At 41.5% G+C, this 21,880-nt stretch overlaps 3 non-coding genes and 6 pseudogenes across 3 annotated transcripts; all 9 read right to left on the bottom strand.

Annotated features, from left to right (window-relative positions):
* Positions 1–7,962: 7,962 nt before the first annotated feature.
* On the bottom strand, positions 7,963–8,069 carry LOC131707443 (U6 spliceosomal RNA). Its single transcript, XR_009311176.1, has one exon. It is a non-coding gene; the product is annotated as a U6 spliceosomal RNA (small nuclear RNA).
* Positions 8,070–9,055: 986 nt separating this feature from the next.
* On the bottom strand, positions 9,056–9,120 carry LOC131707387 (U6 spliceosomal RNA; annotated as a pseudogene).
* A 981-nt stretch (positions 9,121–10,101) lies between these two features.
* LOC131707374 (U6 spliceosomal RNA) lies at positions 10,102–10,164 on the bottom strand (annotated as a pseudogene).
* A 993-nt stretch (positions 10,165–11,157) lies between these two features.
* LOC131707388 (U6 spliceosomal RNA) lies at positions 11,158–11,222 on the bottom strand (annotated as a pseudogene).
* A 3,558-nt stretch (positions 11,223–14,780) lies between these two features.
* On the bottom strand, positions 14,781–14,887 carry LOC131707444 (U6 spliceosomal RNA). The gene has a single exon (XR_009311177.1). It is a non-coding gene; the product is annotated as a U6 spliceosomal RNA (small nuclear RNA).
* A 993-nt stretch (positions 14,888–15,880) lies between these two features.
* On the bottom strand, positions 15,881–15,945 carry LOC131707389 (U6 spliceosomal RNA; annotated as a pseudogene).
* Positions 15,946–16,926: 981 nt separating this feature from the next.
* On the bottom strand, positions 16,927–16,991 carry LOC131707390 (U6 spliceosomal RNA; annotated as a pseudogene).
* Positions 16,992–17,967: 976 nt separating this feature from the next.
* On the bottom strand, positions 17,968–18,032 carry LOC131707370 (U6 spliceosomal RNA; annotated as a pseudogene).
* Positions 18,033–21,591: 3,559 nt separating this feature from the next.
* Positions 21,592–21,698, bottom strand: LOC131707446 (U6 spliceosomal RNA). The gene has a single exon (XR_009311178.1). It is a non-coding gene; the product is annotated as a U6 spliceosomal RNA (small nuclear RNA).
* Between the last annotated feature and the right edge of the window lie 182 nt (positions 21,699–21,880).

Raw genomic sequence — 21,880 nt, forward strand, 5'->3', positions numbered from 1 at the left:
GTTCCATTTAGCTCAGTATACACTCTTATCTCAGGGGAGACGTTAGGAGGACAGAGATGTTACTGCTCCTTGTGGGGTATTTTTATTACGCTCTTGACCCGCAATATATCCAAAAGACAACATTCCTCCGCCCAGGAGAGCAACCACCAAGAAAAGGTGTTAAAACCAATCCTCGCCCAGGACAACTGGAAGCTGCTAGAGACTGGAATATGCTGGCAGATGTTGGTCAACGGCTTATTTTTCCACCTGAGATTGCCACCACTAACCTTCGACCAGATATTGTCTTGTGGTCTGGATCAGCACGCCTTGTTCACCTGGTAGAGTTAACAGTGCCATGGGAGGATGCTGTAGATGAGGCGTATGAGAGGAAGAAACTGCGGTATGCTCAACTAGCCACTGAAGCGGAACAGCGAGGATGGAGAGTTCGGGTTTACCCAGTGGAAGTGGGTTGTCGAGGATTTGTGGCACACTCTACAACCCGGTTTCTCAGAGACGTCGGATTCAGTGGCCAAGAGTTGCGTCGCACAGTGAAGAACTTATCTGAAGCAGCAGAGAGGAGCAGCAACTGGCTGTGGTTGAGACGGAAAGATTCTGGCTGGGGACAGGTAAGTAAGCTGGGCTGAGTTGAGTGGGGGACGGAGGGGGGTGATGCTGGGATGCCAGAATCACCGTCGAGCCCTCTTGAGGTGTCGTGGGCTAGTCGACGAAACACTGAGGATGGAAGGTGCCCACTTGAAAACCCCAGAGATGTACCCTACTTAGCTCAATCCAGACGGTTGTCATGCTGATGCGCTGGGGAGGCCGCACTTTGGTTGATCCCCGGAGCCAGCATCGCAGCCGTTGTGTGTGCTGATGCGCCAGGGAGGCAAAATAAGCTGATCCCTGGAGCCAGCATTACACTTCAGCCATTAACACCAGACAGAAGGATATCTACATCATCATATGGAAGGAAACGTAAATGGATGGAGACACACATGGATCACATTAGTTTACTGTAAAGCTACGTCTTAGTTGGTGCTTATCTTGGCGAGAGCCGAGTTCAAATCAGCATGAAGTTTTAACATCTACTCTCGTGTAATGGAAATCATGAAGATCTGGATACGTCCAGTGACTGCTGTGAATAGTGCAGCTGGCAACAAGGGAAAGACCTTGTGACAGCCTGGAGAGACAGCTGACAGGAGGAAAGAGACCCCATTGGGGCTGGTAAGGGTTAGCTACCCTTGTCGGCAGTATCCAGCTCTGTGTTTACAGGATGCTGGAGACACCCGCCCAAGGCTTCTAAGAAATTAAAGAGAAAAATACCCCTAGAGTCTGCGAGAGCGGGGGCGGAAGATGACTCAACGTTGGACAACACGGTTAACGACTTAGGAACGGAAACGGATATGAGTATGGAGAGTACTTCACAAAAGACTAGTTCAAGATCTGCAGTTAACAAAGACATGGAACTCCAGGTTTGTGTCTGCGGCTGGAGCAAGGCGACAACGGTCAGGGGTTTGAAGATTCATCAAGGGAGAATGAAATGCTTGAGGGAGAAGGGACAAGGGCCTCGCATTGATCAGTACTTCTTACGAAGTCAGTCAAGTCAGTCGAATGAAATCCAGCGACAGGAAGCAAACCACAGTTCGCAGGATATCAGCACCCCTGTCATAGATGTGAGGAGGACTTGCATGGACACAGTTAGTGATGAACCTAATGATCCTTGTGAACCCGGTCAGACAAACCAGCATAAGAGAGAAAAGAACCTCAACGGGCACAAGCCTGGAGTTAAATGGCCAAGAGCTTGTGAGAAAACTGCATGGGACACAGTAAACACAGATCTCTGCGTCGCATTGGAAAGATTAAGTGGAACAGTTGAAAAGAAGCTGGATAAATTTGGGGACATCATCTACGCATATGGAAGTGAGAGGTTTGGAGTTGATAAAAGGAAGGAAAAAGTACAAACTATTCCTGGAAAGTCTAGACGGCAGCAGGAGATTGAACGCTTAGTTAGAGTAAGGAGACAGCTGAGGAACCAATGGAGAAGAGCAGAACAAAGTCAGAAGGAGGGACTCAATCTCTTACAAAAGGTCATAAAAGATAAGCTTGCAACATTGCGCAGAGCTGAGCGCCTACGGAAACGCTACAAAAAGAAGGAGCGTGCGAGAGCTAACTTTTATAAAGACCCATTCAAATTTGTAAAGAAGTTATTCACCAGTGAGAAGAATGGCACACTAAAAGTATCTAAGGTTGAGCTGGAGAGATATTTGGAGGAAACACATACAGATTCAAAAAGGCAGGAGCCTATGTCAATTCCGTCAGACATCCCACCTATCAATCCACCAGAATACCAAATGGAGGACTGTGCACCTAAGTGGAAAGAAATAGAGCAAGCTGTGAAAAAAGCAAGGGCTTCATCATCTCCAGGGCCTAATGGAGTTCCGTACAGAGTGTACAAGAGTGCTTCAGGAGTTCTACGAATTCTGTGGAAATTGATGAAAGTGGCATGGGAAAAACAGGTTGTACCAAGAGCATGGCGCCGAGCAGGTGGAGTCTTTATACCTAAAGAAAAAGATTCTACAAGCATCAGTCAGTTTCGTCCCATTTCCCTATTAAACGTAGAAGGCAAGATTTTCTTCAGCATTATTGCTCAGAGATTGTCAGCTTACCTATTAAAGAACTGCTTCATTGACACTTCAATACAAAAAGCGGGCATTCCAGGTTTCCCAGGTTGCTTAGAACACATCAATGTGATCTGGCAACAAATTCAATCAGCTAAAAAGGAGAGGAAGGAGCTCCATGTGACATTCCTGGATTTGGCTAATGCATATGGTTCAGTGCCACATGAACTACTTTGGGCAGCATTTGATTTTTTCAGTGTACCGATGACAATAACAAATTTAGTGAAAGCCTATTTTGGAGATTTGCAATTCAGTTTTTCAACTTCAGAATTCAGCACTACATGGCAATGCCTAGAGGTTGGAATAATGGCAGGATGCACCATTTCTCCACTGGCTTTTACCATGGCAATGGAAGTAATCATTAGGGCATCAAAATGGGTAGTAGGAGGAGAGCGCTTGGCTTCTGGAATGCGATTACCACCAATTCGAGCATATATGGATGACATGACAACCATGACTACAACAGTAGCCTGCACTAATCGATTATTGGGCAAATTAACCAATAACATTGAATGGGCACGAATGCAATTCAAGCCCACTAAATCAAGGAGCATCTCTATAATTAAAGGCAAAGTAGTAGATAAAACATTCTTCATTAATGGTGAGGCAATACCAACAGTGTCTGAGAAGCCAGTGAAGAGTCTTGGGAGATGGTACGACGGGGATCTAAAGGACACAGTTCGTGTGGGAGAAGTTAGACAACAAGCAGTGGAAGGGTTGAAGAGCATAGACAGCTGCGCTCTACCAGGTAAACTAAAACTCTGGTGCTTTCAGCTTGGTCTACTGCCGAGGTTGCTGTGGTCACTGACTGTGTACGAGGTTTCTTTGACAACAGTAGAGAAGCTGGAAGCTTTAATCAGTTCATACATCAGGAAATGGTTGGGAGTTCCACGCTGCCTCAGCAGAGTGGGACTTTATGGTAAAGGAATACTGCAGCTACCAGTCTCTGCTCTAACCGAGGAGTTTAAGTGCGCCAAGGTCAGACTGGAAATGACATTAGTAGAGTCACGCGATAAATGCGTAAGGGAGGCAGCACCTGTGTTGAAAACTGGAAGAAAGTGGGCGGCAAAGAAAGCTGTGGAAGATGCAAAGGCTGCCCTTCGAATTGGTGATATCATGGGACAAGTTCAGCATGGAAGAGGGGGTCTTGGTTTCAGTTCAACTCCTCCTACATGGCACAAGGCGGCCCCAGCTCAAAGGAGGAAGCTGGTAGTCAACGAGGTGCAAAAGCAGGAGGAGAGGATGAGGTGTATAAAGGCCATTTCCCAGGCCAAACAGGGAGAATGGATGAGATGGGAGAGTGTGGAACAACGCAAGATTGGCTGGCAAGACCTATGGTCAATGGAACAGAGCAGGATCAGTTTCCTCATCAGGTCAACATATGATGTTCTCCCATCACCACAGAACCTAAACCTCTGGGTAGGAGAGGATCCCTCATGTCCTTTGTGTTCATCACCTGCAACATTAAGGCACATTTTGACAGGATGTAAGGTGGCTCTTAGCCAAGGACGGTTTACTTGGCGCCATGACCAGGTGCTGCGATGTTTGGCCTTAGCATTGGAAGACAAGCGTAAAATGACCAATAAGTTGCCACCTGTTCCATCAAAACATTACACACAAAAGACAACATTCCTCCGCCCAGGAGAGCAACCACCAAGAAAAGGTGTTAAAACCAATCCTCGCCCAGGACAACTGGAAGCTGCTAGAGACTGGAATATGCTGGCAGATGTTGGTCAACGGCTTATTTTTCCACCTGAGATTGCCACCACTAACCTTCGACCAGATATTGTCTTGTGGTCTGGATCAGCACGCCTTGTTCACCTGGTAGAGTTAACAGTGCCATGGGAGGATGCTGTAGATGAGGCGTATGAGAGGAAGAAACTGCGGTATGCTCAACTAGCCACTGAAGCGGAACAGCGAGGATGGAGAGTTCGGGTTTACCCAGTGGAAGTGGGTTGTCGAGGATTTGTGGCACACTCTACAACCCGGTTTCTCAGAGATGTCGGATTCAGTGGCCAAGAGTTGCGTCGCACAGTGACGAACTTATCTGAAGCAGCAGAGAGGAGCAGCAACTGGCTGTGGTTGAGACGGAAAGATTCTGGCTGGGGACAGGTAAGTAAGCTGGGCTGAGTTGAGTGGGGGACGGAGGGGGGTGATGCTGGGACGCCAGAATCACCGTCGAGCCCTCTTGAGGTGTCGTGGGCTAGTCGACGAAACACTGAGGATGGAAGGTGCCCACTTGAAAACCCCAGAGATGTACCCTACTTAGCTCAATCCAGACGGTTGTCATGCTGATGCGCTGGGGAGGCCGCACTTTGGTTGATCCCCGGAGCCAGCATCGCAGCCGTTGTGTGTGCTGATGCGCCAGGGAGGCAAAATAAGCTGATCCCTGGAGCCAGCATTACACTTCAGCCATTAACACCAGACAGAAGGATATCTACATCATCATATGGAAGGAAACGTAAATGGATGGAGACACACATGGATCACATTAGTTTACTGTAAAGCTACGTCTTAGTTGGTGCTTATCTTGGCGAGAGCCGAGTTCAAATCAGCATGAAGTTTTAACATCTACTCTCGTGTAATGGAAATCAGATGACTAATATAGCACCCAAGAAATTGACAGACTTATGTATTTAAAGTTTGCAGAAGATGGACCACCTTACCCTGTCTGGGATGAGTGTGGTACTCCATTGTAATTACTTAGGAGTTATATAGGTTTTTCGTCCCATTGGAATACATGGGACGCCTCAATTAAATCCAATCATTAATCTGGTGAGACAGCTCTTATCCCTTTTACGAATAATGGTTTTCAAAAGTTCCGGACTAACTTTTCAGAATGAATAGGTGTCATGTACTGAATGAATTCAAAACTTCACATTTGTCCAACTCTATGATCTCATTCCTTGTTTTCCTCCGAGCCCCTCCTTTATCTGAAAAGTTAAGTGAACCAAAGTTCCCAGGATCTTGGTTTATAATATAATATAAAAACACTACTGTTTATATGTGCATGCAAAACACTATTTTTATATGTGTTATATATGAGAGATGTTCTTAATATGTGACATCATCTTCTAATTCATTATATTTTGCTAAATTAAAGGCATGTGTTTCTTTTAACCTCATATTGTTTCATCATTTTGTTAATGAGTCAGTTTTAATTCCATATACCATTGTCTAACAGAGGATTTGACAAAAGATTGTCTCGTGCAGTATTTAAGTCAATTAGTTTCACTAAGTTTAAGTGGTAATAGTTTTCATTAGAATTATTTATCCCTTAAAAGATGCACTAACCAGGCTCTGACCTGTATCTGACTTCTAAATATGCTATTCCAAGCAGTTTTCCAGAGTCTTGTTTTTTCAAGGCCAAAGTCTGTGCAAACACTTTTTTAGATCTATGACCTATCAATGTCTGTTAAGCCATCATTTTTGCATATTATTTCAAGATATATTCTTATCTGTGCTAAACCACTAATTCCATAAACCCTAAATTGCAAATCTACAAGACTTGCAGCTTTGCTAGCGTAGAATGCAATAAGACCCCCTCCTTTCTCTACAGCCTGTTCATCGGGATAAGGAGAGAGGCCCCTTTTAGCAATACAGCAGTTTCAAAGAACCACATTATAAGGACTCCATCTACCATCATTAGACAATAGTATAGTGGATTAACAACAAGGTACATTATAGTATATTATTACAAACTTAACACAAAAACATAACACAACACCCTTAAAATTCTATAATTCAATGGATATCATAATGTCTAGAGGTCTTGTTGTTCAATAGAAGGAGAAATAAACTGTACCACTTTCCCTTTTAATTAAATCGAATACTGCTTCCAGCTTTTAATCTTCTTATTAATACAGTAAAGTCATGAACAAGCAATAATACTTGTCAGTTTAAATAATATGTTTTCTTATTATAGCAAATACTTAAAACATACTATTAATCTTATGAAATCAAATAATTAGTTTTAGTTTCAAATACCATGCTGTCTAAAAAAAGGTTTTAATCATTTATTTTATTAATTTACAATACCTTTGTGTCTAATTACTAGTCTTTGACCATTATAAACTATAAACAGTGTAAATTATCACTGAACCTTTTTAACTATGAATGTGGCATTTCAAGAAAAACTTAATTATTTTACTTCAGTTTAACAGTTGCTGCTAGAATTTATAATATCACTTTATTTCTTTGGTGAATCCCTCTAAGATTTAAATCCAAATACAGGCCAGTATAACTGCATTCAACTCTTATATTTTTTATAATGACTGAACTAGGCTTGACCCTGTTCTTTGTTCATACAAAATCCAGCTGAGACAGGTTTTTTCTTAAGACCTTGGCTGTTCAGTTTTAATGTTCATTTATTTGTGGTAAAGAATCTCTTTCTTATCTTGTTTGTAGGTGTGATTAACGTTCACTTTTAGCCGGAATGGTGCTTTTTTATTCCGAGATTACTAAGTACTTAATTAAAAACATGTGTAGACTGACCTATTTCATGGAGCAAGAGAGCCACCTGCTGGCAGTACATGGATACTCCCTCTTTATCCTTCCTTCAAAAAACCTCTAACACTTCATTTTTATGTCAAAGTACATTCCATATTTGAAATCGCCTAGGACATGTCCAGCATATCCATGTGTTCCCAGCAGGATTCAGCTTCTGTACCAGGTTTCGCTCTAGTTGTTTCCACAAGAAGTCCCTTGATCCAATGTTTCTCCAGCACAGGTGTGGATTTCCATGGTCTGACTTCATTCCTATAAGATACTTGGACACGTTTAGCTGTACATATTACTTCTATATATTTCCTTTTGTTCACACCGGGTCATTTTGCAAGGTATGCGCTCCATCCAGAATTCTAAAGGAGGTCAAAACTCACTGTGATTCATATTTTTGGGCACTCAATTACTGTTCTTTTCCACATCTTCAGTAGCAAACTTAACATAAATGAATCTGAATCAGTTGATGAACCGTGCACTGTAGCTTACTGAGATCCTCCATGCAAAGGAGTCCAATGTTTTACTACATGGAATAACTAGTTCACTGTCACCTGTGACATTACTATACCAGAATCTAAATCATTAACGTGGATTAGGAATAGCAGAGGTCCTAATACTGATCCCTGTGGTACACCACTGGTTACCTCGCTCCATTTTGAGGGTGCTCCTCTAATCAAATTAGGGTTTGGGTTTGGTTTTGGGCTTGGATAAGGATTGGGGTTCAGGTTCAGCTTCAATGTTTCGGGTTCTACCAGGGTAGTTATTCCAAGGCAGGTACAGTACTATTCCCAACGACAAAAAAGACCAAAATGTGGAACGCTTCACGAATTTGCGTGTCATCCTTGCGCAGGGGCCATGCTAATCTTCTCTGTATCGTTCCAATTTTAGTATATGTGCTGCCGTAGCGAACACACGGTGCTTACCTGATACGCGCCTCTATGTACAGCGAGTGGCTAAAGAGCGATTGGTGTTGTGGTGTGTCAAGCATAGTCCAATTGTTTCCAATTGCTCTGCGTATATGCATGGTTGTCCACAATCAACACGCAGAGGGTTACAAACTCTGAGGATATCACGTTTGCAGAAAGCGGCTGAATAAAGAAGTCTGCACATCTGCACCTTCAAACCGGCTGGGAAAGATATGCAAATACTGACATGTTACCTATGATGTTGAGCCCTCCGGATTGGCCAGCATACCAAAAGACTTGCAGGTTGACCAGGGTCCCGTTTCGTATCACAGCGCGGAATGCAACTGACACCTCAGAGGAGGGGGCTTAATACTCGGGGCTAGGGTCAGAGTTAGGGTTTAATAATTGCACTCAATGGGAATACAGAACTACACAGTTCTTGCAATTATACCTTTAGACACGATGTAGTGGTCATCTAGTTTAAAAACAGTTACAAGAAATAACTGATGAAACTACCTCAGCTGGAGGCCATTCTTCCAGGAACAGGAGTGAAGGATGCCAGGTTATACGGTCAGAGGTAATAATATTATTAATAATAAGAATAACAGTTTAAACTCACGTTTAATAAAGAAGTGAGCACAGCTATACATCAGAGAGACAGCTGGGAGATATGCAAATACTGACCCGTTACGTAGAAGGTTGACCAGGGTCCCACCCCCTCTGTTGGTGCAGAATGTTACTGCACCTCAGAAGGAGATAGGCTTAATAGCCGGGGTTAGTGTTAAGAACATAAGAACATAAGAAAGTTTACAAACGAGAGGAGGCCATTCAGCCCATCTTGCTCGATAGGTTGTTAGTAGCTTATTGACCCCAGAATCTCATCATGCAGCTTCTTGAAGGATCCCCGGGTGTCAGCTTCAAAAACATTACTGGGAAGCTGGTCCAGACCCTCCTATTTTCTGTTCTGAATACCCCTTTATCTAATCTCCATTTGGGGCCATGCTAATCTTCTCTGTATCGTTCCAATTTTAGTATATGTGCTGCCCTAACGAACGCACGGTGCTTAGCTGATGCGCCTCTATGTGCAGCGAGTGGCTAAAGAGCGATTGGTCTTGTGGTGTGTCAAGCATAGTCCAATTGTTTCCATTTGCTCTGCGTATATGCATGGTTGTCCACAATCAACACGCAGAGGGTTACAAACTCTGAGGATATCACGTTTGCAGAAAGTGGCGGAATAAAGAAGTCTGCACCTTCAAACCGGCTGGGAAAGATATGCAAATACTGACATGTTACCTATGATGTTGAGCCCTCCGGATTGGCCAGCATACCAAAAGACTTGCAGGTTGACCAGGGTCCCGTTTCGTATCACAGCGCGGAATGCAACTGACACCTCAGAGGAGGGGGCTTAATACTCGGGGCTAGGGTCAGAGTTAGGGTTTAATAATTGCACTCAATGATTATTAGGAATACAGAACTACACAGTTCTTGCAATTATACCTTTAGACACGATGTAGTGGTCATCTAGTTTAAAAACAGTTACAAGAAATAACTGATGAAACTACCTCAGCTGGAGGCCATTCTTCCAGGAACAGGAGTGAAGGATGCCAGGTTATACGGTCAGAGGTAATAATATTATTAATAATAAGAATAACAGTTTAAACTCACGTTTAATAAAGAAGTGAGCACAGCTATACATCAGAGAGACAGCTGGGAGATATGCAAATACTGACCCGTTACGTAGAAGGTTGACCAGGGTCCCACCCCCTCTGTTGGTGCAGAATGTTACTGCACCTCAGAAGGAGATAGGCTTAATAGCCGGGGTTAGTGTTAAGAACATAAGAGCATAAGAAAGTTTACAAACGAGAGGAGGCCATTCAGCCCATCTTGCTCAATAGGTTGTTAGTAGCTTATTGACCCCAGAATCTCATCATGCAGCTTCTTGAAGGATCCCCGGGTGTCAGCTTCAAAAACATTACTGGGAAGCTGGTCCAGACCCTCCTATTTTCTGTTCTGAATACCCCTTTATCTAATCTCCATTTGGGGCCATGCTAATCTTCTCTGTATCGTTCCAATTTTAGTATATGTGCTGCCGTAGCGAACACACGGTGCTTACCTGATACGCGCCTCTATGTACAGTGAGTGGCTAAAGAGCGATTGGTGTTGTGGTGTGTCAAGCATAGTCCAATTGTTTCCAATTGCTCTGCGTATATGCATGGTTGTCCACAATCAACACGCAGAGGGTTACAAACTCTGAGGATATCACGTTTGCAGAAAGCGGCTGAATAAAGAAGTCTGCACATCTGCACCTTCAAACCGGCTGGGAAAGATATGCAAATACTGACATGTTACCTATGATGTTGAGCCCTCCGGATTGGCCAGCATACCAAAAGACTTGCAGGTTGACCAGGGTCCCGTTTCGTATCACAGCGCGGAATGCAACTGACACCTCAGAGGAGGGGGCTTAATACTCGGGGCTAGGGTCAGAGTTAGGGTTTAATAATTGCACTCAATGATTATTAGGAATACAGAACTACACAGTTCTTGCAATTATACCTTTAGACACGATGTAGTGGTCATCTAGTTTAAAAACAGTTACAAGAAATAACTGATGAAACTACCTCAGCTGGAGGCCATTCTTCCAGGAACAGGAGTGAAGGATGCCAGGTTATACGGTCAGAGGTAATAATATTATTAATAATAAGAATAACAGTTTAAACTCACGTTTAATAAAGAAGTGAGCACAGCTATACATCAGAGAGACAGCTGGGAGATATGCAAATACTGACCCGTTACGTAGAAGGTTGACCAGGGTCCCACCCCCTCTGTTGGTGCAGAATGTTACTGCACCTCAGAAGGAGATAGGCTTAATAGCCGGGGTTAGTGTTAAGAACATAAGAGCATAAGAAAGTTTACAAACGAGAGGAGGCCATTCAGCCCATCTTGCTCAATAGGTTGTTAGTAGCTTATTGACCCCAGAATCTCATCATGCAGCTTCTTGAAGGATCCCCGGGTGTCAGCTTCAAAAACATTACTGGGAAGCTGGTCCAGACCCTCCTATTTTCTGTTCTGAATACCCCTTTATCTAATCTCCATTTGGGGCCATGCTAATCTTCTCTGTATCGTTCCAATTTTAGTATATGTGCTGCCCTAACGAACGCACGGTGCTTAGCTGATGCGCCTCTATGTGCAGCGAGTGGCTAAAGAGCGATTGGTCTTGTGGTGTGTCAAGCATAGTCCAATTGTTTCCATTTGCTCTGCGTATATGCATGGTTGTCCACAATCAACACGCAGAGGGTTACAAACTCTGAGGATATCACGTTTGCAGAAAGCGGCTGAATAAAGAAGTCTGCACATCTGCACCTTCAAACCGGCTGGGAAAGATATGCAAATACTGACATGTTACCTATGATGTTGAGCCCTCCGGATTGGCCAGCATACCAAAAGACTTGCAGGTTGACCAGGGTCCCGTTTCGTATCACAGCGCGGAATGCAACTGACACCTCAGAGGAGGGGGCTTAATACTCGGGGCTAGGGTCAGAGTTAGGGTTTAAGAATTGCACTCAATGATTATTAGGAATACAGAACTACACAGTTCTTGCAATTATACCTTTAGACACGATGTAGTGGTCATCTAGTTTAAAAACAGTTACAAGAAATTACTGATGAAACTACCTCAGCTGGAGGCCATTCTTCCAGGAACAGGAGTGAATGATGCCAGGTTATACGGTCAGAGGTAATAATATTAATAATAATAATAATAATAACAGTTTAAACTCACGTTTAATAAAGAAGTGAGCACAGCTATACATCAGAGAGACAGCTGGGAGATATGCAAATTTAACAAGTTTGCTTACTGTCACAAAATCCGTAGGTTCAGATTTCTGTACGTACTCTGTTCCATTTAGCTCAGTATACACTCTTATCTCAGGGGAGACGTTAGGAGGACAGAGATGTTACTACTCCTTGTGGGGTATTTTTATTACGCTCTTGACCCGCAATATATCCAGATGACTAATATAGCACCCAAGAAATTGACAGACTTATGTATTTAAAGTTTGCAGAAGATGGACCACCTTACCCTGTCTGGGATGAGTGTGGTACTCCATTGTAATTACTTAGGAGTTATATAGGTTTTTCGTCCCATTGGAATACATGGGACGCCTCAATTAAATCCAATCATTAATCTGGTGAGACAGCTCTTATCCCTTTTACGAATAATGGTTTTCAAAAGTTCCGGACTAACTTTTCAGAATGAATAGGTGTCATGTACTGAATGAATTCAAAACTTCACATGTGTCCAACTCTATGATCTCATTCCTTGTTTTCCTCCGAGCCCCTCCTTTATCTGAAAAGTTAAGTGAACCAAAGTTCCCAGGATCTTGGTTTATAATATAATATAAAAACACTACTGTTTATATGTGCATGCAAAACACTATTTTTATATGTGTTATATATGAGAGATGTTCTTAATATGTGACATCATCTTCTAATTCATTATATTTTGCTAAATTAAAGGCATGTGTTTCTTTTAACCTCATATTGTTTCATCATTTTGTTAATGAGTCAGTTTTAATTCCATATACCATTGTCTAACAGAGGATTTGACAAAAGATTGTCTCGTGCAGTATTCAAGTCAATTAGTTTCACTAAGTTTAAGTGGTAATAGTTTTCATTAGAATTATTTATCCCTTAAAAGATGCACTAACCAGGCTCTGACCTGTATCTGACTTCTAAATATGCTATTCCAAGCAGTTTTCCAGAGTCTCTTGTTTTTTCAAGGCCAAAGTCTGTGCAAACACTTTTTTAGATCTATGACCTATCAATGTCTGTTAAGCCATCATTTTTGCATATTATTTCAAGATATATTCTTATCTGTGCTAAACCACTAATTCCATAAACCCTAAATTGCAAATCTACAAGACTTGCAGCTTTGCTAGCGTAGAATGCAATAAGACCCCCTCCTTTCTCTACAGCCTGTTCATCGGGATAAGGAGAGAGGCCCCTTTTAGCAATAGAGCAGTTTCAAAGAACCACATTATAAGGACTCCATCTACCATCATTAGACAATAGTATAGTGGATTAACAACAAGGTACATTATAGTATATTATTACAAACTTAACACAAAAACATAACACAACACCCTTAAAATTCTATAATTCAATGGATATCATAATGTCTAGAGGTCTTGTTGTTCAATAGAAGGAGAAATAAACTGTACCACTTTCCCTTTTAATTAAATCGAATACTGCTTCCAGCTTTTAATCTTCTTATTAATACAGTAAAGTCATGAACAAGCAATAATACTTGTCAGTTTAAATAATATGTTTTCTTATTATAGCAAATACTTAAAACATACTATTAATCTTATGAAATCAAATAATTAGTTTTAGTTTCAAATACCATGCTGTCTAAAAAAGGTTTTAATCATTTATTTTATTAATTTACAATACCTTTGTGTCTAATTACTAGTCTTTGACCATTATAAACTATAAACAGTGTAAATTATCACTGAACCTTTTTAACTATGAATGTGGCATTTCAAGAAAAACTTAATTATTTTACTTCAGTTTAACAGTTGCTGCTAGAATTTATAATATCACTTTATTTCTTTGGTGAATCCCTCTAAGATTTAAATCCAAATACAGGCCAGTATAACTGCATTCAACTCTTATATTTTTTATAATGACTGAACTAGGCTTGACCCTGTTCTTTGTTCATACAAAATCCAGCTGAGACAGGTTTTTTCTTAAGACCTTGGCTGTTCAGTTTTAATGTTCATTTATTTGTGGTAAAGAATCTCTTTCTTATCTTGTTTGTAGGTGTGATTAACGTTCACTTTTAGCCGGAATGGTGCTTTTTTATTCCGAGATTACTAAGTACTTAATTAAAAACATGTGTAGACTGACCTATTTCATGGAGCAAGAGAGCCACCTGCTGGCGGTACATGGATACTCCCTCTTTATCCTTCCTTCAAAAAACCTCTAACACTTCATTTTTATGTCAAAGTACATTCCATATTTGAAATCGCCTAGGACATGTCCAGCATATCCATGTGTTCCCAGCAGGATTCAGCTTCTGTACCAGGTTTCGCTCTAGTTGTTTCCACAAGAAGTCCCTTGATCCAATGTTTCTCCAGCACAGGTGTGGATTTCCATGGTCTGACTTCATTCCTATAAGATACTTGGACACGTTTAGCTGTACATATTACTTCTATATATTTCCTTTTGTTCACACCGGGTCATTTTGCAAGGTATGCGCTCCATCCAGAATTCTAAAGGAGGTCAAAACTCACTGTGATTCATATTTTTGGGCACTCAATTACTGTTCTTTTCCACATCTTCAGTAGCAAACTTAACATAAATGAATCTGAATCAGTTGATGAACCGTGCACTGTAGCTTACTGAGATCCTCCATGCAAAGGAGTCCAATGTTTTACTACATGGAATAACTAGTTCACTGTCACCTGTGACATTACTATACCAGAATCTAAATCATTAACGTGGATTAGGAATAGCAGAGGTCCTAATACTGATCCCTGTGGTACACCACTGGTTACCTCGCTCCATTTTGAGGGTGCTCCTCTAATCAAATTAGGGTTTGGGTTTGGTTTTGGGCTTGGATAAGGATTGGGGTTCAGGTTCAGCTTCAATGTTTCGGGTTCTACCAGGGTAGTTATTCCAAGGCAGGTACAGTACTATTCCCAACGACAAAAAAGACCAAAATGTGGAACGCTTCACGAATTTGCGTGTCATCCTTGCGCAGGGGCCATGCTAATCTTCTCTGTATCGTTCCAATTTTAGTATATGTGCTGCCGTAGCGAACACACGGTGCTTACCTGATACGCGCCTCTATGTACAGCGAGTGGCTAAAGAGCGATTGGTGTTGTGGTGTGTCAAGCATAGTCCAATTGTTTCCAATTGCTCTGCGTATATGCATGGTTGTCCACAATCAACACGCAGAGGGTTACAAACTCTGAGGATATCACGTTTGCAGAAAGCGGCTGAATAAAGAAGTCTGCACATCTGCACCTTCAAACCGGCTGGGAAAGATATGCAAATACTGACATGTTACCTATGATGTTGAGCCCTCCGGATTGGCCAGCATACCAAAAGACTTGCAGGTTGACCAGGTTCCCGTTTCGTATCACAGCGCGGAATGCAACTGACACCTCAGAGGAGGGGGCTTAATACTCGGGGCTAGGGTCAGAGTTAGGGTTTAATAATTGCACTCAATGATTATTAGGAATACAGAACTACACAGTTCTTGCAATTATACCTTTAGACACGATGTAGTGGTCATCTAGTTTAAAAACAGTTACAAGAAATAACTGATGAAACTACCTCAGCTGGAGGCCATTCTTCCAGGAACAGGAGTGAAGGATGCCAGGTTATACGGTCAGAGGTAATAATATTATTAATAATAAGAATAACAGTTTAAACTCACGTTTAATAAAGAAGTGAGCACAGCTATACATCAGAGAGACAGCTGGGAGATATGCAAATACTGACCCGTTACGTAGAAGGTTGACCAGGGTCCCACCCCCTCTGTTGGTGCAGAATGTTACTGCACCTCAGAAGGAGATAGGCTTAATAGCCGGGGTTAGTGTTAAGAACATAAGAACATAAGAAAGTTTACAAACGAGAGGAGGCCATTCAGCCCATCTTGCTCGATAGGTTGTTAGTAGCTTATTGACCCCAGAATCTCATCATGCAGCTTCTTGAAGGATCCCCGGGTGTCAGCTTCAAAAACATTACTGGGAAGCTGGTCCAGACCCTCCTATTTTCTGTTCTGAATACCCCTTTATCTAATCTCCATTTGGGGCCATGCTAATCTTCTCTGTATCGTTCCAATTTTAGTATATGTGCTGCCCTAACGAACGCACGGTGCTTAGCTGATGCGCCTCTATGTGCAGCGAGTGGCTAAAGAGCGATTGGTCTTGTGGTGTGCCAAGCATAGTCCAATTGTTTCCAATTGCTCTGCGTATATGCATGGTTGTCCACAATCAACACGCAGAGGGTTACAAACTCTGAGGATATCACGTTTGCAGAAAGTGGCGGAATAAAGAAGTCTGCACCTTCAAACCGGCTGGGAAAGATATGCAAATACTGACATGTTACCTATGATGTTGAGCCCTCCGGATTGGCCAGCATACCAAAAGACTTGCAGGTTGACCAGGGTCCCGTTTCGTATCACAGCGCGGAATGCAACTGACACCTCAGAGGAGGGGGCTTAATACTCGGGGCTAGGGTCAGAGTTAGGGTTTAATAATTGCACTCAATGATTATTAGGAATACAGAACTACACAGTTCTTGCAATTATACCTTTAGACACGATGTAGTGGTCATCTAGTTTAAAAACAGTTACAAGAAATTACTGATGAAACTACCTCAGCTGGAGGCCATTCTTCCAGGAACAGGAGTGAAGGATGCCAGGTTATACGGTCAGAGGTAATAATATTATTAATAATAAGAATAACAGTTTAAACTCACGTTTAATAAAGAAGTGAGCACAGCTATACATCAGAGAGACAGCTGGGAGATATGCAAATACTGACCCGTTACGTAGAAGGTTGACCAGGGTCCCACCCCCTCTGTTGGTGCAGAATGTTACTGCACCTCAGAAGGAGATAGGCTTAATAGCCGGGGTTAGTGTTAAGAACATAAGAACATAAGAAAGTTTACAAACGAGAGGAGGCCATTCAGCCCATCTTGCTCGATAGGTTGTTAGTAGCTTATTGACCCCAAAATCTCATCATGCAGCTTCTTGAAGGATCCCCGGGTGTCAGCTTCAAAAACATTACTGGGAAGCTGGTCCAGACCCTCCTATTTTCTGTTCTGAATACCCCTTTATCTAATCTCCATTTGGGGCCATGCTAATCTTCTCTGTATCGTTCCAATTTTAGTATATGTGCTGCCCTAACGAACGCACGGTGCTTAGCTGATGCGCCTCTATGTGCAGCGAGTGGCTAAAGAGCGATTGGTCTTGTGGTGTGTCAAGCATAGTCCAATTGTTTCCATTTGCTCTGCGTATATGCATGGTTGTCCACAATCAACACGCAGAGGGTTACAAACTCTGAGGATATCACGTTTGCAGAAAGTGGCGGAATAAAGAAGTCTGCACCTTCAAACCGGCTGGGAAAGATATGCAAATACTGACATGTTACCTATGATGTTGAGCCCTCCGGATTGGCCAGCATACCAAAAGACTTGCAGGTTGACCAGGGTCCCGTTTCGTATCACAGCGCGGAATGCAACTGACACCTCAGAGGAGGGGGCTTAATACTCGGGGCTAGGGTCAGAGTTAGGGTTTAAGAATTGCACTCAATGATTATTAGGAATACAGAACTACACAGTTCTTGCAATTATACCTTTAGACACGATGTAGTGGTCATCTAGTTTAAAAACAGTTACAAGAAATAACTGATGAAACTACCTCAGCTGGAGGCCATTCTTCCAGGAACAGGAGTGAAGGATGCCAGGTTATACGGTCAGAGGTAATAATATTATTAATAATAAGAATAACAGTTTAAACTCACGTTTAATAAAGAAGTGAGCACAGCTATACATCAGAGAGACAGCTGGGAGATATGCAAATACTGACCCGTTACGTAGAAGGTTGACCAGGGTCCCACCCCCTCTGTTGGTGCAGAATGTTACTGCACCTCAGAAGGAGATAGGCTTAATAGCCGGGGTTAGTGTTAAGAACATAAGAGCATAAGAAAGTTTACAAACGAGAGGAGGCCATTCAGCCCATCTTGCTCAATAGGTTGTTAGTAGCTTATTGACCCCAGAATCTCATCATGCAGCTTCTTGAAGGATCCCCGGGTGTCAGCTTCAAAAACATTACTGGGAAGCTGGTCCAGACCCTCCTATTTTCTGTTCTGAATACCCCTTTATCTAATCTCCAGGGGCCATGCTAATCTTCTCTGTATCGTTCCAATTTTAGTATATGTGCTGCCGTAGCGAACACACGGTGCTTACCTGATACGCGCCTCTATGTACAGCGAGTGGCTAAAGAGCGATTGGTGTTGTGGTGTGTCAAGCATAGTCCAATTGTTTCCAATTGCTCTGCGTATATGCATGGTTGTCCACAATCAACACGCAGAGGGTTACAAACTCTGAGGATATCACGTTTGCAGAAAGCGGCTGAATAAAGAAGTCTGCACATCTGCACCTTCAAACCGGCTGGGAAAGATATGCAAATACTGACATGTTACCTATGATGTTGAGCCCTCCGGATTGGCCAGCATACCAAAAGACTTGCAGGTTGACCAGGGTCCCGTTTCGTATCACAGCGCGGAATGCAACTGACACCTCAGAGGAGGGGGCTTAATACTCGGGGCTAGGGTCAGAGTTAGGGTTTAATAATTGCACTCAATGATTATTAGGAATACAGAACTACACAGTTCTTGCAATTATACCTTTAGACACGATGTAGTGGTCATCTAGTTTAAAAACAGTTACAAGAAATAACTGATGAAACTACCTCAGCTGGAGGCCATTCTTCCAGGAACAGGAGTGAAGGATGCCAGGTTATACGGTCAGAGGTAATAATATTATTAATAATAAGAATAACAGTTTAAACTCACGTTTAATAAAGAAGTGAGCACAGCTATACATCAGAGAGACAGCTGGGAGATATGCAAATTTAACAAGTTTGCTTACTGTCACAAAATCCGTAGGTTCAGATTTCTGTACGTACTCTGTTCCATTTAGCTCAGTATACACTCTTATCTCAGGGGAGACGTTAGGAGGACAGAGATGTTACTACTCCTTGTGGGGTATTTTTATTACGCTCTTGACCCGCAATATATCCAGATGACTAATATAGCACCCAAGAAATTGACAGACTTATGTATTTAAAGTTTGCAGAAGATGGACCACCTTACTCTGTCTGGGATGAGTGTGGTACTCCATTGTAATTACTTAGGAGTTATATAGGTTTTTCGTCCCATTGGAATACATGGGACGCCTCAATTAAATCCAATCATTAATCTGGTGAGACAGCTCTTATCCCTTTTACGAATAATGGTTTTCAAAAGTTCCGGACTAACTTTTCAGAATGAATAGGTGTCATGTACTGAATGAATTCAAAACTTCACATGTGTCCAACTCTATGATCTCATTCCTTGTTTTCCTCCGAGCCCCTCCTTTATCTGAAAAGTTAAGTGAACCAAAGTTCCCAGGATCTTGGTTTATAATATAATATAAAAACACTACTGTTTATATGTGCATGCAAAACACTATTTTTATATGTGTTATATATGAGAGATGTTCTTAATATGTGACATCATCTTCTAATTCATTATATTTTGCTAAATTAAAGGCATGTGTTTCTTTTAACCTCATATTGTTTCATCATTTTGTTAATGAGTCAGTTTTAATTCCATATACCATTGTCTAACAGAGGATTTGACAAAAGATTGTCTCGTGCAGTATTCAAGTCAATTAGTTTCACTAAGTTTAAGTGGTAATAGTTTTCATTAGAATTATTTATCCCTTAAAAGATGCACTAACCAGGCTCTGACCTGTATCTGACTTCTAAATATGCTATTCCAAGCAGTTTTCCAGAGTCTCTTGTTTTTTCAAGGCCAAAGTCTGTGCAAACACTTTTTTAGATCTATGACCTATCAATGTCTGTTAAGCCATCATTTTTGCATATTATTTCAAGATATATTCTTATCTGTGCTAAACCACTAATTCCATAAACCCTAAATTGCAAATCTACAAGACTTGCAGCTTTGCTAGCGTAGAATGCAATAAGACCCCCTCCTTTCTCTACAGCCTGTTCATCGGGATAAGGAGAGAGGCCCCTTTTAGCAATAGAGCAGTTTCAAAGAACCACATTATAAGGACTCCATCTACCATCATTAGACAATAGTATAGTGGATTAACAACAAGGTACATTATAGTATATTATTACAAACTTAACACAAAAACATAACACAACACCCTTAAAATTCTATAATTCAATGGATATCATAATGTCTAGAGGTCTTGTTGTTCAATAGAAGGAGAAATAAACTGTACCACTTTCCCTTTTAATTAAATCGAATACTGCTTCCAGCTTTTAATCTTCTTATTAATACAGTAAAGTCATGAACAAGCAATAATACTTGTCAGTTTAAATAATATGTTTTCTTATTATAGCAAATACTTAAAACATACTATTAATCTTATGAAATCAAATAATTAGTTTTAGTTTCAAATACCATGCTGTCTAAAAAAGGTTTTAATCATTTATTTTATTAATTTACAATACCTTTGTGTCTAATTACTAGTCTTTGACCATTATAAACTATAAACAGTGTAAATTATCACTGAACCTTTTTAACTATGAATGTGGCATTTCAAGAAAAACTTAATTATTTTACTTCAGTTTAACAGTTGCTGCTAGAATTTATAATATCACTTTATTTCTTTGGTGAATCCCTCTAAGATTTAAATCCAAATACAGGCCAGTATAACTGCATTCAACTCTTATATTTTTTATAATGACTGAACTAGGCTTGACCCTGTTCTTTGTTCATACAAAATCCAGCTGAGACAGGTTTTTTCTTAAGACCTTGGCTGTTCAGTTTTAATGTTCATTTATTTGTGGTAAAGAATCTCTTTCTTATCTTGTTTGTAGGTGTGATTAACGTTCACTTTTAGCCGGAATGGTGCTTTTTTATTCCGAGATTACTAAGTACTTAATTAAAAACATGTGTAGACTGACCTATTTCATGGAGCAAGAGAGCCACCTGCTGGCGGTACATGGATACTCCCTCTTTATCCTTCCTTCAAAAAACCTCTAACACTTCATTTTTATGTCAAAGTACATTCCATATTTGAAATCGCCTAGGACATGTCCAGCATATCCATGTGTTCCCAGCAGGATTCAGCTTCTGTACCAGGTTTCGCTCTAGTTGTTTCCACAAGAAGTCCCTTGATCCAATGTTTCTCCAGCACAGGTGTGGATTTCCATGGTCTGACTTCATTCCTATAAGATACTTGGACACGTTTAGCTGTACATATTACTTCTATATATTTCCTTTTGTTCACACCGGGTCATTTTGCAAGGTATGCGCTCCATCCAGAATTCTAAAGGAGGTCAAAACTCACTGTGATTCATATTTTTGGGCACTCAATTACTGTTCTTTTCCACATCTTCAGTAGCAAACTTAACATAAATGAATCTGAATCAGTTGATGAACCGTGCACTGTAGCTTACTGAGATCCTCCATGCAAAGGAGTCCAATGTTTTACTACATGGAATAACTAGTTCACTGTCACCTGTGACATTACTATACCAGAATCTAAATCATTAACGTGGATTAGGAATAGCAGAGGTCCTAATACTGATCCCTGTGGTACACCACTGGTTACCTCGCTCCATTTTGAGGGTGCTCCTCTAATCAAATTAGGGTTTGGGTTTGGTTTTGGGCTTGGATAAGGATTGGGGTTCAGGTTCAGCTTCAATGTTTCGGGTTCTACCAGGGTAGTTATTCCAAGGCAGGTACAGTACTATTCCCAACGACAAAAAAGACCAAAATGTGGAACGCTTCACGAATTTGCGTGTCATCCTTGCGCAGGGGCCATGCTAATCTTCTCTGTATCGTTCCAATTTTAGTATATGTGCTGCCGTAGCGAACACACGGTGCTTACCTGATACGCGCCTCTATGTACAGCGAGTGGCTAAAGAGCGATTGGTGTTGTGGTGTGTCAAGCATAGTCCAATTGTTTCCAATTGCTCTGCGTATATGCATGGTTGTCCACAATCAACACGCAGAGGGTTACAAACTCTGAGGATATCACGTTTGCAGAAAGCGGCTGAAT

This window comes from Acipenser ruthenus, chromosome 39, assembly GCF_902713425.1.
Source record: "Acipenser ruthenus chromosome 39, fAciRut3.2 maternal haplotype, whole genome shotgun sequence".
NCBI classification, from domain to species: domain Eukaryota; kingdom Metazoa; phylum Chordata; class Actinopteri; order Acipenseriformes; family Acipenseridae; genus Acipenser; species Acipenser ruthenus.